Source organism: Triturus cristatus, chromosome 6, assembly GCF_964204655.1.
Source record: "Triturus cristatus chromosome 6, aTriCri1.1, whole genome shotgun sequence".
Taxonomy (NCBI): Eukaryota; Metazoa; Chordata; class Amphibia; order Caudata; family Salamandridae; genus Triturus; species Triturus cristatus.
This window is the reverse complement of record NC_140589.1, coordinates 1,181,837,574-1,181,849,725: the sequence shown is the minus strand read 5'-3', so window position 1 is coordinate 1,181,849,725 and position 12,152 is coordinate 1,181,837,574.

Below are 12,152 nucleotides of genomic sequence, written 5' to 3'. Positions count from 1 at the left end.
TTGCTGGGCTGGTGTTAGAATAGCAAATCTACTCCCCCTGAATTTATGCACTTCCCCTCATTTTTTGTGGGACTGGAGTTGAAAGAATGAATCTTATCACCAGCCCCCCGCCCCCTGAGTTTATGCACTATCCTCAATGTTTGTAGAGGTGGCATTGGAATACTAATTGAGGCCAATAATAATTAACACACTTTCCCCATTGTTTGGGGAACTGTAGTAAAAATAGTAAATCGGTCTCCTCCCAATGTATGTACTATCTAAAATCTTTGTGTGATTGGAGGGAGAAAAGTAATTCTGCTCTCCTAAATCTTTGCACGTGTTGGGGGACTGAATTTAAATGTACTTTACCTGATGTTTGTATTGCTGATTTAGAATAATAATTGAAAAGCCCAATAATTCATGTACTTTCCACAATATTTGTGGTACTACAGTTAGAATAGTTAGGATATCCCTAGAATTTAAGATACTTTCCCCAAAGAGTTACACGGACATAGTCACAAAAGCATTTTTGATTAGATGAAGTATTACTCCACTAGTACCAATTTCCGTAGTCACACATGCTGTTAACAAATCTCTAACTAGAGATCTAGCGATCCTCCCTTTAATGGGCAGAGATATACGCCACAACTGAGGAGATTTTCACAGATGGTCGTATACTTTGCTGTAGTAGATGTGGGAGAAGCTAGAGAGAGTGGCTGAAAAGTGAAGAATATTAGTTCTAAACGGGTAGGGTTTAGGGAAATTTAAGTAGGGGTTTAGGGAGGAATATGCAAATAATAAAACATACCCGAAAAGAATAATAAAATTGCTATTTAAAATAGTTACTACTAAATCAAATACATTAGTACTACTGACGAAGTATGCTCAAATATACTACAGCCAAGCCTTGGAGGAAATAAAAGCATGCTTTATGGATCAAGATCTAGCTTTCTGCGGTACCACTGCAAAAAATAAACAAGCATTTGAAATGCAACAGGTCTCGCATTTACATGAGTTTGAGCTATTGGCATTGTAAATGACAATGTCTTTTATTTATGTTTTCGTTTTTGCAACATAAATAAAACGCATTGTCAATTACACTCACGTAAATGCGAGACCTATTGCATTGCAAATGCTTGTTCTGATAAGTGTTTGGCAAACAGGAGTGCCCCTTTTGTTAACTGCCCTCTTCAATGTATTAATTTGCACTCTGTTCTTGCACTATTCGTGAATATGACCCTCAAAGTGGACGATCTCTCAAGTGTCCACTATGTAAATGTTCTGTCATCAGGTGCATATCAATGTTTAGCATAGCTGTCGGTGGAAGGTGGCAAGTCAGTGTGAAGCCACTGAAGAACAGAATGACCTCAAATATTAGCTGAAAACCAATCCAACAGGGTTCACCAGTATCTCTTCTTTGCTATTTGGAGCATCCCAATCGGTCTCTCTACAAAATAGAGAGGAAATAATAAACATAAAAATGAAAATTGCATCTTCAGTAACATATGGTAAGTGAAGGCCATTTTGCAGAAGTGAACTATGCTCAACATCCCACATAGGGGAGAGGTGTGGTGCAGCGGCATGAACGGCTGGCCATGGAACACCGGGGTCACTGTTCGATCCCCGGCGGCAGCTCAGCTCAGTACCACGTGACTCTGGGCAATAGCTGCCTTAATCTCCCCAATGTCCCCCAGTGCCTTGACACCCTTAAGGGGGTGATATGTCTGTGCTTTACAAACAGGAATTATTATTAATTGCTCCTGTAGGACAGTAGCATCTGCTTCACAGGTTTACCCCAACTTTTTGCTCGTGTTTCACTGTTTTTCGACTTTAGTCTGGCTGGGACCCTGCTATTCAGGGCCCCAGCCTAACTACTTCCTCTGTAAATTGATTGCATGTACTTTAGGTACACTCCATATTGGATTCTGGGGTACCCTTGTGAGTCCCTAGTATATGGTATACTATGTACCCAGGGCATAGGTACCCCAGAGGCATACCAGGGGCTGAAGAATGTATTGTGCCACCCCTGGAAAGCCGTTCAAAATGACACCACAGGTCTGCTACTGCAGCCAGGATAAGGTGGTGCATGCACCCCTTACTGAGATATAGTTTCACTATACCTCACCTATCACTGCACATAGTAACCTATGAGTCAACCTATGGCAGGCCTTATCAATCCTGAAGGCAGGGTGCTTGGTTATATGTGAGAGGGTGCCCAGGCATGAGCTGAGCCCCTCCGCAGCCTTTGGAATCCCTTCTCCGGGGATGTCAGTGGTGCAGCCTGACCATATACTCTTAAACGGTTAATGCTAACTTTGGACTGGCTTCACGTAAACATGTTGTGTTTGGTGTCAAACACCTTGGAATCATACCCCCACATCAGTTCTTGATGTGAGGATATGATCCTACCCTTCTAGAGGGAGAGACATGGCAGTACTGGTATACCCGGTAGAAATCTATTAGAGCCCTGGCATCACAAAATGGATTCTGCTGCCACAGACACAGGTCTGGCCTCCTGCTGCTAACCAAAACTCCAGCAGGCGAGGCCTAGTCAATTGGTTTCCTGTCACAGGGAGGTGTAACCACCTCCCAGACAGGCTTATGTGTATTGGGGCAGGGTGGGCGCACTCTCAGAGTGCTTTGAAGTCCTGCACTGGGGGCACATTTGGTGTCCCTGTGTATAGTCCAACTCAAACCGGTTTAGGGGCTTCAGGCCCCTGCTCTGGCACGAAACTGGACAAAGGAAATGGGTGTAGCCACCCCTCTTTCCAAACCCTCCCATAGGTGGGTCCCTAGAGCTCGTCCAACCCCTTCCTTAGGTATTAGTAAGGAACCTCTGTAACCAGAACTTTAGATATCCCTGGACGAAACTCTTAAGCTAAATCCTGGAACTTCGACGCTCCACTAAAGACTAGAGGACTGAAGAAATCTCCCTTGGGGTCAAAGAGTGACTCCCCTGCTTGGCAGGCACCAACAAAGCATTTTGCCAGTTTGCATCTCCAAAGCTCCCGCCGGACTCCGAAGTATTTGCAGCCCAGGTATAGGATTTCCAGACATCTCAGAGGCTGACTCGAGACCGCAGCAAAGCTGAGACCCGCAGCCCTCGTGAGTAGCGTGGAACTGGAACTCCTGGTCACCGTGCATTTTGCAAGTGCATTGATTTTTCAACATCTCTTAAAGTCATGTTTGAGGTTACTTGTAGCGCCCACTTCGAGCAGAGAATCCACTAAAGATTGTTGGCCTAGTCACCCCGAGTGACCCGTGGGCCACCATTTTGTGTTTCCTCTCCAGGTTCCTTCGCGGTCCTTGGTCCGTCGACTGGTGGGTCCCTGTGAAGGTAACTTTGATTTCCCTTGGGCTTCACTGGTTGCCCAGACGTGCCCTGACTCCCAACCAAATGGTGAGTCCCTCAGACCTTGCTGGTCAGCACCGAAGCATCTTTCTCCTTTCTGCGTGGGGTGCTGTTGCCAAGGCTTGTTGTGTCCAATCCGGGCTCTGACACTGCAGCACTCGACATCCTTTGTGGGACAGCTCGAATCCAGTTCCTAGTTGTCCTCAAAGCCTCCTGGTCCTCGTGGCTGAATAGTCAAGCTTCACCTTCTTCACCTGAAATTACCCGACTTCGGTGGGCATTCACCTATCGTCTTCCTGGTCACTGGCAAGTGTCCAAGACTCTGTCCCCTCTGCTTTCAGGTTCTTCTAGACTTCGATCCAGGCTTGGACCTCTTCGGACACTTCGAATCTTCCTGGCGGCAGCACTTCTTTGCCAGCTCCCATTGAAAATGACGACGCGACCCGACATAATTTGACACCTATGCACCCGGCTTCCCTGGGTGAGGTAACACAAGTACGCTGCTACTCCCGTGGGTGTTGACCCTAGAACTTCCTAAGTCCCAAAGGGTTTGGTCCTGACTCATTTCTAAGTGCCCCTAATCTTTAAAAATCTAACCGCAACTTTCCCCATAGAAGCTAACGGGAGCTCGCGGCTGTGTTCTCACACTGCACACGGCCCCCTTGGGTCCCCTGTGCCACTACCTTGGGTGGTTCCTTGGGGTCCCAGCGATTCCACAGGCTCTAGTCCTTGTGTCTAGTTAAGTCATGGTTCTTGTACCACTATTTTAGTATATGGTTTGGCTCGCCCCTAGGGCCTGATGTGTATTTGTGCTATTTTACTGTCATATTTGAAGTGTAACTTATGTGTTTTGACCTCTAGTCTCATAAAGAGACTAGGATGGTGTGTTTAGAAATAAATACATATATTTTATATATATACCTGGTGTGGTTGTCTTTCATTTAGCCATTCAAGAGATTATAGACTGGTTAAACAAGCTGCTTTACATTCCTTCAAGACTTAGCCTCAAGGCTGCTCTGCATAGCTACCACTAGGATAGCTTTCAATAAAGGTTGTCTTTAACCTATCATCAATAAGGGGTTGTTTTGACTGGTATAGGGTGCCAAATATATTTAGTGGACAGCATATACCAGGCCAACTTCTCACAGCTCCCACCACCCACTATGGTAGTGGAAAATGATGCAGCCCTCTTTGAGAAGAGGGCCCCCTGAGTCTCCTATAGCTCACAGATATTTCTCAGAGCGTGTTACATTACAGACGTACACATTCATTTCTCAGGCATGGGGAGATTAAGAGATTTGCCCAGAATCACATGATGCTTGAGTCTTCCGCCAGGACTTAAATCTGATTCCCCTGCTTCAAGGTGGGCCGCTTTTGCCTTTACGCCACATCCAGCAAGGTCCTTGGGTGTTGTGTGTTGATCCACAATGGAGGCTATGGCACAATTTGCTTTAATACTGACAAATAATATGTGAGAACACCCCAAATGGGAGCAAATGACAGCAGTGTGTTTGGGTTGTACTGGGTTGGAATCTTAAAGTCTATCTGCTCATGAAGCAAGGTGCAGCAAGTGTGTATCGGTAGAATCATGAAATATACTGTTGTGTTGTAAAATTGTTTCCAGAGCTGTGTATGCTCCTAGTGATTCTCAATTCACTAATAGCTATGCATAGAGTCAATATTCTCCTCAGTTGTTTATCCAGGCCAGTAAAAATAGGACGTAATTCGGGTTGGCACAAGCATGATTGTAGCATGTAAATATCGCATTCATGTGCACCGGCTCCATATTTTATGCAAGCTCTTTAATGGGAGTCTTATTTTAAAGCCACTGTGTTGTGTCCGATAATGTTTACTTAGACGTTCCCGCCTAGAGACAGCTTCTAAACTAGGACCAGTGAAAAAAGCGGGCCAGTCGTAATGAAAGAGGTGTCGTCTAAAGTCCAGGAATGTGCGCCTCCCGATTTCCCCATCACAGAGACGTTCCTGAAAACAGAAACCAAGCTGGGTACTTTCCGTAAAAAACAAGCATTTGAAATGCAATAGGACTCACATTTATGCAAGACCTATTGCATTGCAAACGGGAGTGCGGGCGGAGGGTGCAGGGGGGCGAGACGGTATGGACAGAGGGAGTGCGGGCAGGGGGCAAGAAGGAACAGACAATGGGAGAGCCGGTGAGGGGGAAGAAGGCACGGGCAAAAGGAGTACAGGCGGGAGGGGAGCGAGAAGGCATGGACAAGAGGAGTGCACGGGAGGGGGGAGAAGGCAAGAACAATGGAAGTGCGGGCAGGGGAGGGGGCAAAAAAGTGCTCTAAATATTTCATACCATACAGTGTAACACTCGAAGTAAAGGAGCCAATAGACATGAGAGGGTACAAATGACGACTGTCCTTAATAAGGTGGGACTAACAAGCTTCATAATCACTCAAAAGACAGAATTTACAAAGGACAAACACAGAAGCCAATGAATAATATGGGTGGAGAGTGAGGGCAGCATGTCTCCCCTACTCTACTACTGCATGCCCCACAGAGCGAGCAGCGCGTGTTCGCTGCCGCTAAAGCTCGACTAAAACATGGACTTCATTAGTTTTTCATTATTATTGCCCTGGGGTGGGCCACGGCCTAGGCAGTAATCCTTTAGAAATTTGAAAAGGGGGGGGCAAGAGTTTGCACCCCAAGCCATCTAATGGTCTCAGAGAACCCATCCCCTGGGCCCTGCAATAAGTTTCATTATTCAGGGAGGTGGTGTGGGGCCCCCGCTCCCTAAGCCATGTTATGGCACCGGAGACCCAATCTCTTAAAGCCCATCATACTGCACAATATATTGGTAGATGGCTTGGTCCCCTTCTCCGAGCCGTGTTATGGCCCGGGGAGCCCATACTCTGGAACTGACTGAAAACAGAGTCCTGGGGATGCCATCCCTCTCTCCTGCAAGCAGGGAACATGGGATCACTCCCTTTTGGCGGGAGCAGAATGTGCTCTCACCGGCAGAAGCATATTAAAGCTGACTCCCTCTGGCACCCAGGATGGGTTTTGGATGGAGAACCAGTGGGTTCGCCGGGCTTCGGGCCATCCTCTGTGGTTCCCAATGTGATCAATATAGTTTTTGAGTGCCCAGGGTGGAACCAGGGCACCCTAACTCAAAGAAAATGTATGACCGGCTGCCACTAATGGGCCAACAAGGGGCCGGGGGGGGGTCTTGAGCCTCACACTCAGCCCCTAACATGCAATGCAGTTGTTGGGTGGGACAAGGAGACCCAAGGAAGAAAAAAAACAAAAAACAGATAGGGAAGAACATCAAATGAGAGGAGTAGCAGCTTCTTTCATGTTCACTGCCACTGCTGCGGAGCGCCCCATATTTCCCTGTGAGGGCCTTTTAGTGGTATTTTTTTATTCCTCATAGTCCCCTTAGAAGAGGCAGGGACATCACCAAGCATGTTTTTAAAAAGTTATTTGGCGCTGTAAGGAGGGCAGTATCCCCCATAGGGACATTTAAAAAAGCACTCATTGGTCATTGAACACATGACACCAGAAGTTACAAAAATTTTAAAGCACTCCAAGCTGGACATTTAAGCTCTTCATCAAGTGTGCGGGGACCCCTGGTGGTTACACCAATGGTTACATTTTGCGGCCTGAAGAGTGTTAAAAAAGACTCAGACACATATTCATGGGTGTTGTGAGATAATGAAAGTATTGTCTTATTGTTATTGATGAATTTTTGCGGTGACTTTTTGACAAAGCTGATAAGTTTTCATTATATGTCTGCTGACTGACCACCTAATAAAGTCAATATGCTTCCCTTTCAAATGTTCGTGTTCTGACCCTTTGAGAAAGCCAGTAGCTTTGCTTTCCTTAAAATGACACCCCTTTATATTGCTGCTTTACAATTTACTAAACTAAACAAATGGGGCATTCCTTCATCTCTGCTCAATCCCATAATCGCACTATATTCACACGTTTGGGTCAAAATTAAGGGCAGCACAAGTAAGGCTACAACTGGTAAAATCTACAAGGGTGTATTTGTTCCCTTTATTATTTAACTTTTACCTGGCTGACCTACAAGGGCATTTGGATGAATTAAGAGCCTTCCCCCAGAGCTAGCTGAACAGAAATTCGAGTCCTGCAATATATGGATGATATTGTGTTAATTGATCAGACACCACTAGGCTTACAGAGATCACTGGACACACTGGCCTACTACTGTTAAACAATGTATCCGTCCATCTAAGACAACGTTCATCATTGTCAGTCTCAAACTCCTAAAAAGCAAGCCTTGGTTTCTAAAAAAAGGATTGATTGGGAAGGTGTCTTCTTACAAATATCTAGGGATATGGCTGTATCAAAGAGGTCGAATCACCCCACACAGCCAGGCCCAACAAAGCTTCGCCAACCTCCTTAAATGGGCGCTCTGCATATTGCACAGATCCCTGCGTGCCCCAATTTAACGGCATTATTGAAGGTGGTAACTAGCATGTTAATTCCATCAGAAGAATACAGGTCGTTGATTTTAAAAACTAGGTTTGTTAACCGGCTGGTCAGAGTCCAAATTAGCTGATTTAGAAAAATCTTTTCCTCACCGGACTGCCCCTCACAAACTCAAGTTTGACTTGAATTCACCCTGACAAGGCAGTCCCAGCTATTGAATGCCAAGTTGCTGTGCGAATACCTAAAACTAAAAGGCCACGGTCCGGACACTAAAAGATTTTCTTGGGCCGGCAATAACAGAGGTAAACTATTTATGGCTACAGTATTTGAACAGCTTGTTAAATACCTTAGAAGCATGTGATATATGATCCTCTGATCTTCCGTTGAAACCAACTTCGAAACTCTATTAAAGCAAACAACAATCATCTCAACTGGCCTTGACCGGAATGCACTGAAGGAGAAATGTCATGGCAGTTGGGCCGACCACTTGTTTGCTCCTAGAACGCTACCAATGCACTTGTCCCAGCCCCTTGCCATAGGCCTAAAGAAACAACTGATGAGATTAAGGTTTGAAGTTGATTCACTTGAAAGTCTATTGGGAGCAGGTGTAGTGACACGGAGAAACAGCTTAAATTGTGTCACATGGGATTAGAGTCTCTTATCCATTTAGTTTGCATTTGTAAACTGCTATTGCCACACAGAATTGTTAGCGCCCTATCCTTAAGTGACTAAACATGCACCTGTGGTGAGGCAATCATATGCTACTTAGAGAGGGATACTTAGGGGTCGTCAGAGGTTGCAGCTGTGACCCCTGGCACTGCCTTTAAGACCTTTGGCCTCAGAGGTAGCAAAATCAGTGCCTGGAACACATAGGCAGGTCGTCCTTATGGACCTCTGTCGGTTGGAGCTCCATTTTCCTTGTTTTCTGACAATGGTTTAGTGCACTAACAGTGAATAATGGTATGTTATTCATTATTAGTGTATGAAAAGGATGGAGTAAAATTAGCTGGAATCTGAAGCCCCCCAGCAGCAGAGGTCAGTTTGTCACTGAAACCTGGTAGGACGAATCTACCGACCCAGAGCTGAGTTTAGTGATCTTAACAGGCTACTCAATTCTTAGAGCTGATCGAGGGGACAAGCAGGGTGGAGGGCTAGCAATTATCTTTAGGGATGTTCTGCAAGTTTCAGGGTCCACAGCAGAAAGCTCCCCAGACAGCAAAGTACTATCCTATCTGATTATGTTAAGTAAAAATTATACGCTTAAGGGCCTTCTTCTATACAGGCCTCCAAGGTCATCATGCTCAAAGGCTTCCCACCTGAATTTAAGTGGCAGTGGACCCCCTAGACCCGCTGAAGACCTTTTTTTCCAGGCAGAAAGAATCCATCAGAACCGTGGTTCTCTGACAAACTAAGAGCACAGAAACAAGTCTGTAGAAAGATAGAGCGGCAGTGGAGAGCAAATTACGACCTAACAGAAAAAACAAAATATGCACAATCACTGGAAGGCTATAAGAATATCATAATGGATGAAAAAAGTAAATACTTTTCAACAAAAATCTTGCAGGCAAAAAAACTCTAGTAATGAGCTTTTCTCTACAGTTAAAAGCCTAGCCAAACTACCTGAGCCACCTAGGATTGAAAGTAGTGCAGAATTTTGTAACGTATTGGCACAGTCTTTTAGGGACAACCTGGAGACAGGGTAGAAATCCTTTAGGGACTGGGATAATACTGTATCTGTGAACACCCTAGCAGTCACATCTCCTCCCCCACTCAATCTATTTATTTCCCTTTCTCCTCCTTCCATAGAACAGATTAACTCAGGTGGTAAAAACGTCCAAATTGGGGGCTCCATCCGACCCCTGTCCTCCCAAAATACTGCATCTGATTCCTGAAATTGTCAGTGAACAACTAGGTGTAGTATTCAATGAGATAATCAGTTCAGGCATTGTCACTGATGTTTGGAAAACAACATCGATTTTACCACTCTTAAAAAAACACAATCTCAATCCAGACAATACTAGCAGCTACCGACCTATCTCCAGATTACCCTTCCCGACTAAGGTGCTGGAGAAAATACTAACTGCAAAGCTCACGACATTCATCTCCTCCATGGACCTCCTAGATCCCTCACAATAAGGGTTCCAGGAAGGCCATAGCACTGAGACAGCTCTGGTCATGGCGGCAAAGGAATTAGGAGCAATGCTGGACACTGGTGGTAAGGCCGCCCTGATTTTGTTAGATCTATTGGTGGCCTTTGACACAGTAAACCATGAAACATTAGTCAAAAGGTGATTTGAGCTGGGAATCAGAGGTACCGTCCTTAAGCTGCAGACATCATTTCTCTCCGATAGGGTTCAATCAGTCCGGAGGTTTCTCACTCGAGCAATTTAAACTCCCCTGTGGGGTGTCACAGGGCTCGTAAAGTCAATTTACTTGTTACCCTTCTGGCTACAATCATCAGACAGTTTGGCTTCTCAGTGGTCTCTTACTCTGATGATACCCAGCTAGTGGTGTCAGTTTCAGGCAACGTTGATGAGACAGCAGACCGATTTAATAGCTTCTTGACGCAGCTAAACCTGTGGATGAGGTCTAACTGCCTAAAATTGAATTTGCGGAAAGACAGAGGTTCTTTTCTTAGGCACTGACACCTCTTTCTAGTCACCCAGTTTGGGCAACTTTCCAGTTCCAGTGCAGAAGGTGAAAAACTTAGGGTTCGTTTTTGATGACAAACTGATATTCAAAAATCAGATCAGTACCCTCATCTCAGCTATCTTTTTCATCCTAAAAATAATCAGGAAAGTTCGCCCTTTCATTCCGCCAAACTCCCTAAAAAAACTTGTAACAGCATTAGCCCTGTCCAGATTGGACTATGGTAATGCTTTGTACATGGGAACCCAATCACAGCATCTACCACGTCTACAGCGTCTTAAAAATGCGGCAGCCAGACTACGTCTGGACATCCCAGCCCGTTTCCCACTGTCTGATAGCCCTGCACTGGTTCCCAGTGGACAAGAGGATCAAATTCAAATCCCAAATTCAAATCCCAATGCCTAGCTTTTAAGGCATTACACGGCATTACACAGTGCTGGTCCTCAATTCCTGACGAAACATCTGAACTAATATGTGCCTTCCAGAAATCTAAGATCGGCACATAGTAAACTCCTACAAACTCCGAGCGTTCAAGAAAGCCCAATGGGGCGGAAGAAGCTCCCGGGCTGCATAAAGAACAGCCCTACGCTGCTATCATTTAGGAAATTGCTAAAAACCTGGCTCTTTGCCAACTAACAAGCTTGTCTACAGTTTCTTCGGTAACCTTACTGGAATTTCTGGTACCAGCGCCTAGACGCCCCTGGGCATTTGTGCACAATATAAATGTACAAATCAAATCAAATAAAAAATGCTTTTAAATGTATGTTATGTGCATGCTTGCTGGTGAAAGCGTGTTTATGTAACACAGAGTGTGTGTATGTGTGTCTGTGAGTGGAAGTAACGGTCAAATGGCGTAATGGCGTATGATGTCACGTCCACTAAGCCTGGCATTTTGATAAATTAACATTCATGGGGAATCCACCCAGTTGTCACACCGTTTCCTGACATTTTTAAAAAGTAGCCATATCAGCCCTCTTGGGCTCAATGCCCTTTAAGTGCATGGGCGTTGGAAGTGTGGGGGATATGTCCCCACCAGATTTTGGAGAGGGGTGGACACAGGGGGCATGGGTGCAGAGGACGAGGGGACTAACACATTTCCCCTCTCTCTTCTGTGATTTTCATAGCCATTAACACAGGAAAGTGCTTAATAATGGCCCTGCAAGAGACCTGCCTCCATTTGCCTGTGACAAATCAGATAGTCACAGCATAAAGGTGACTTCACTGAGGCCACCGGTCATCTTCCTTTCTGTAATGCTGTGCCCCTCCAGAAATTCTTTTTCACTTCTCTGCCACAGCTGCCTGCAGTCTGCACCTCCAAGACAAAGGGAGAGAGGTCCATTGTTGATTACTGTCTGCATCCTGACCCTCCTCAGCTCTACCCTTCCTGATGCCTTGAAGTCTAAGTTCTGAAGGCAGCAGGAAGATTTGAGAATCAAGGTAAGCAGTTTGTGAAATACAGTATTGGCCGAGGTGCTTCGCCACTCATGCATATTCGGGAAATCTGGAGCAGGATTCCTTCATCTAGATTGGTCTTTTTCTGGCATGTGGGCCTACTGGACTTAGGGCATCAACACTCTGAAACTTATATTTGCTTGCGATATTTCACTAGATCCCAGAATGGCCATGCTAGGATGGATGGAAACAAAATGAACAATCCACAAGACATTCCTTGTACTGGCCTTTCTGTTAGCTAAAGGCCTGATGTCCTGCTTTTGGGGCACTGGGTTATGTCCGAAACGTAAGCAATGGT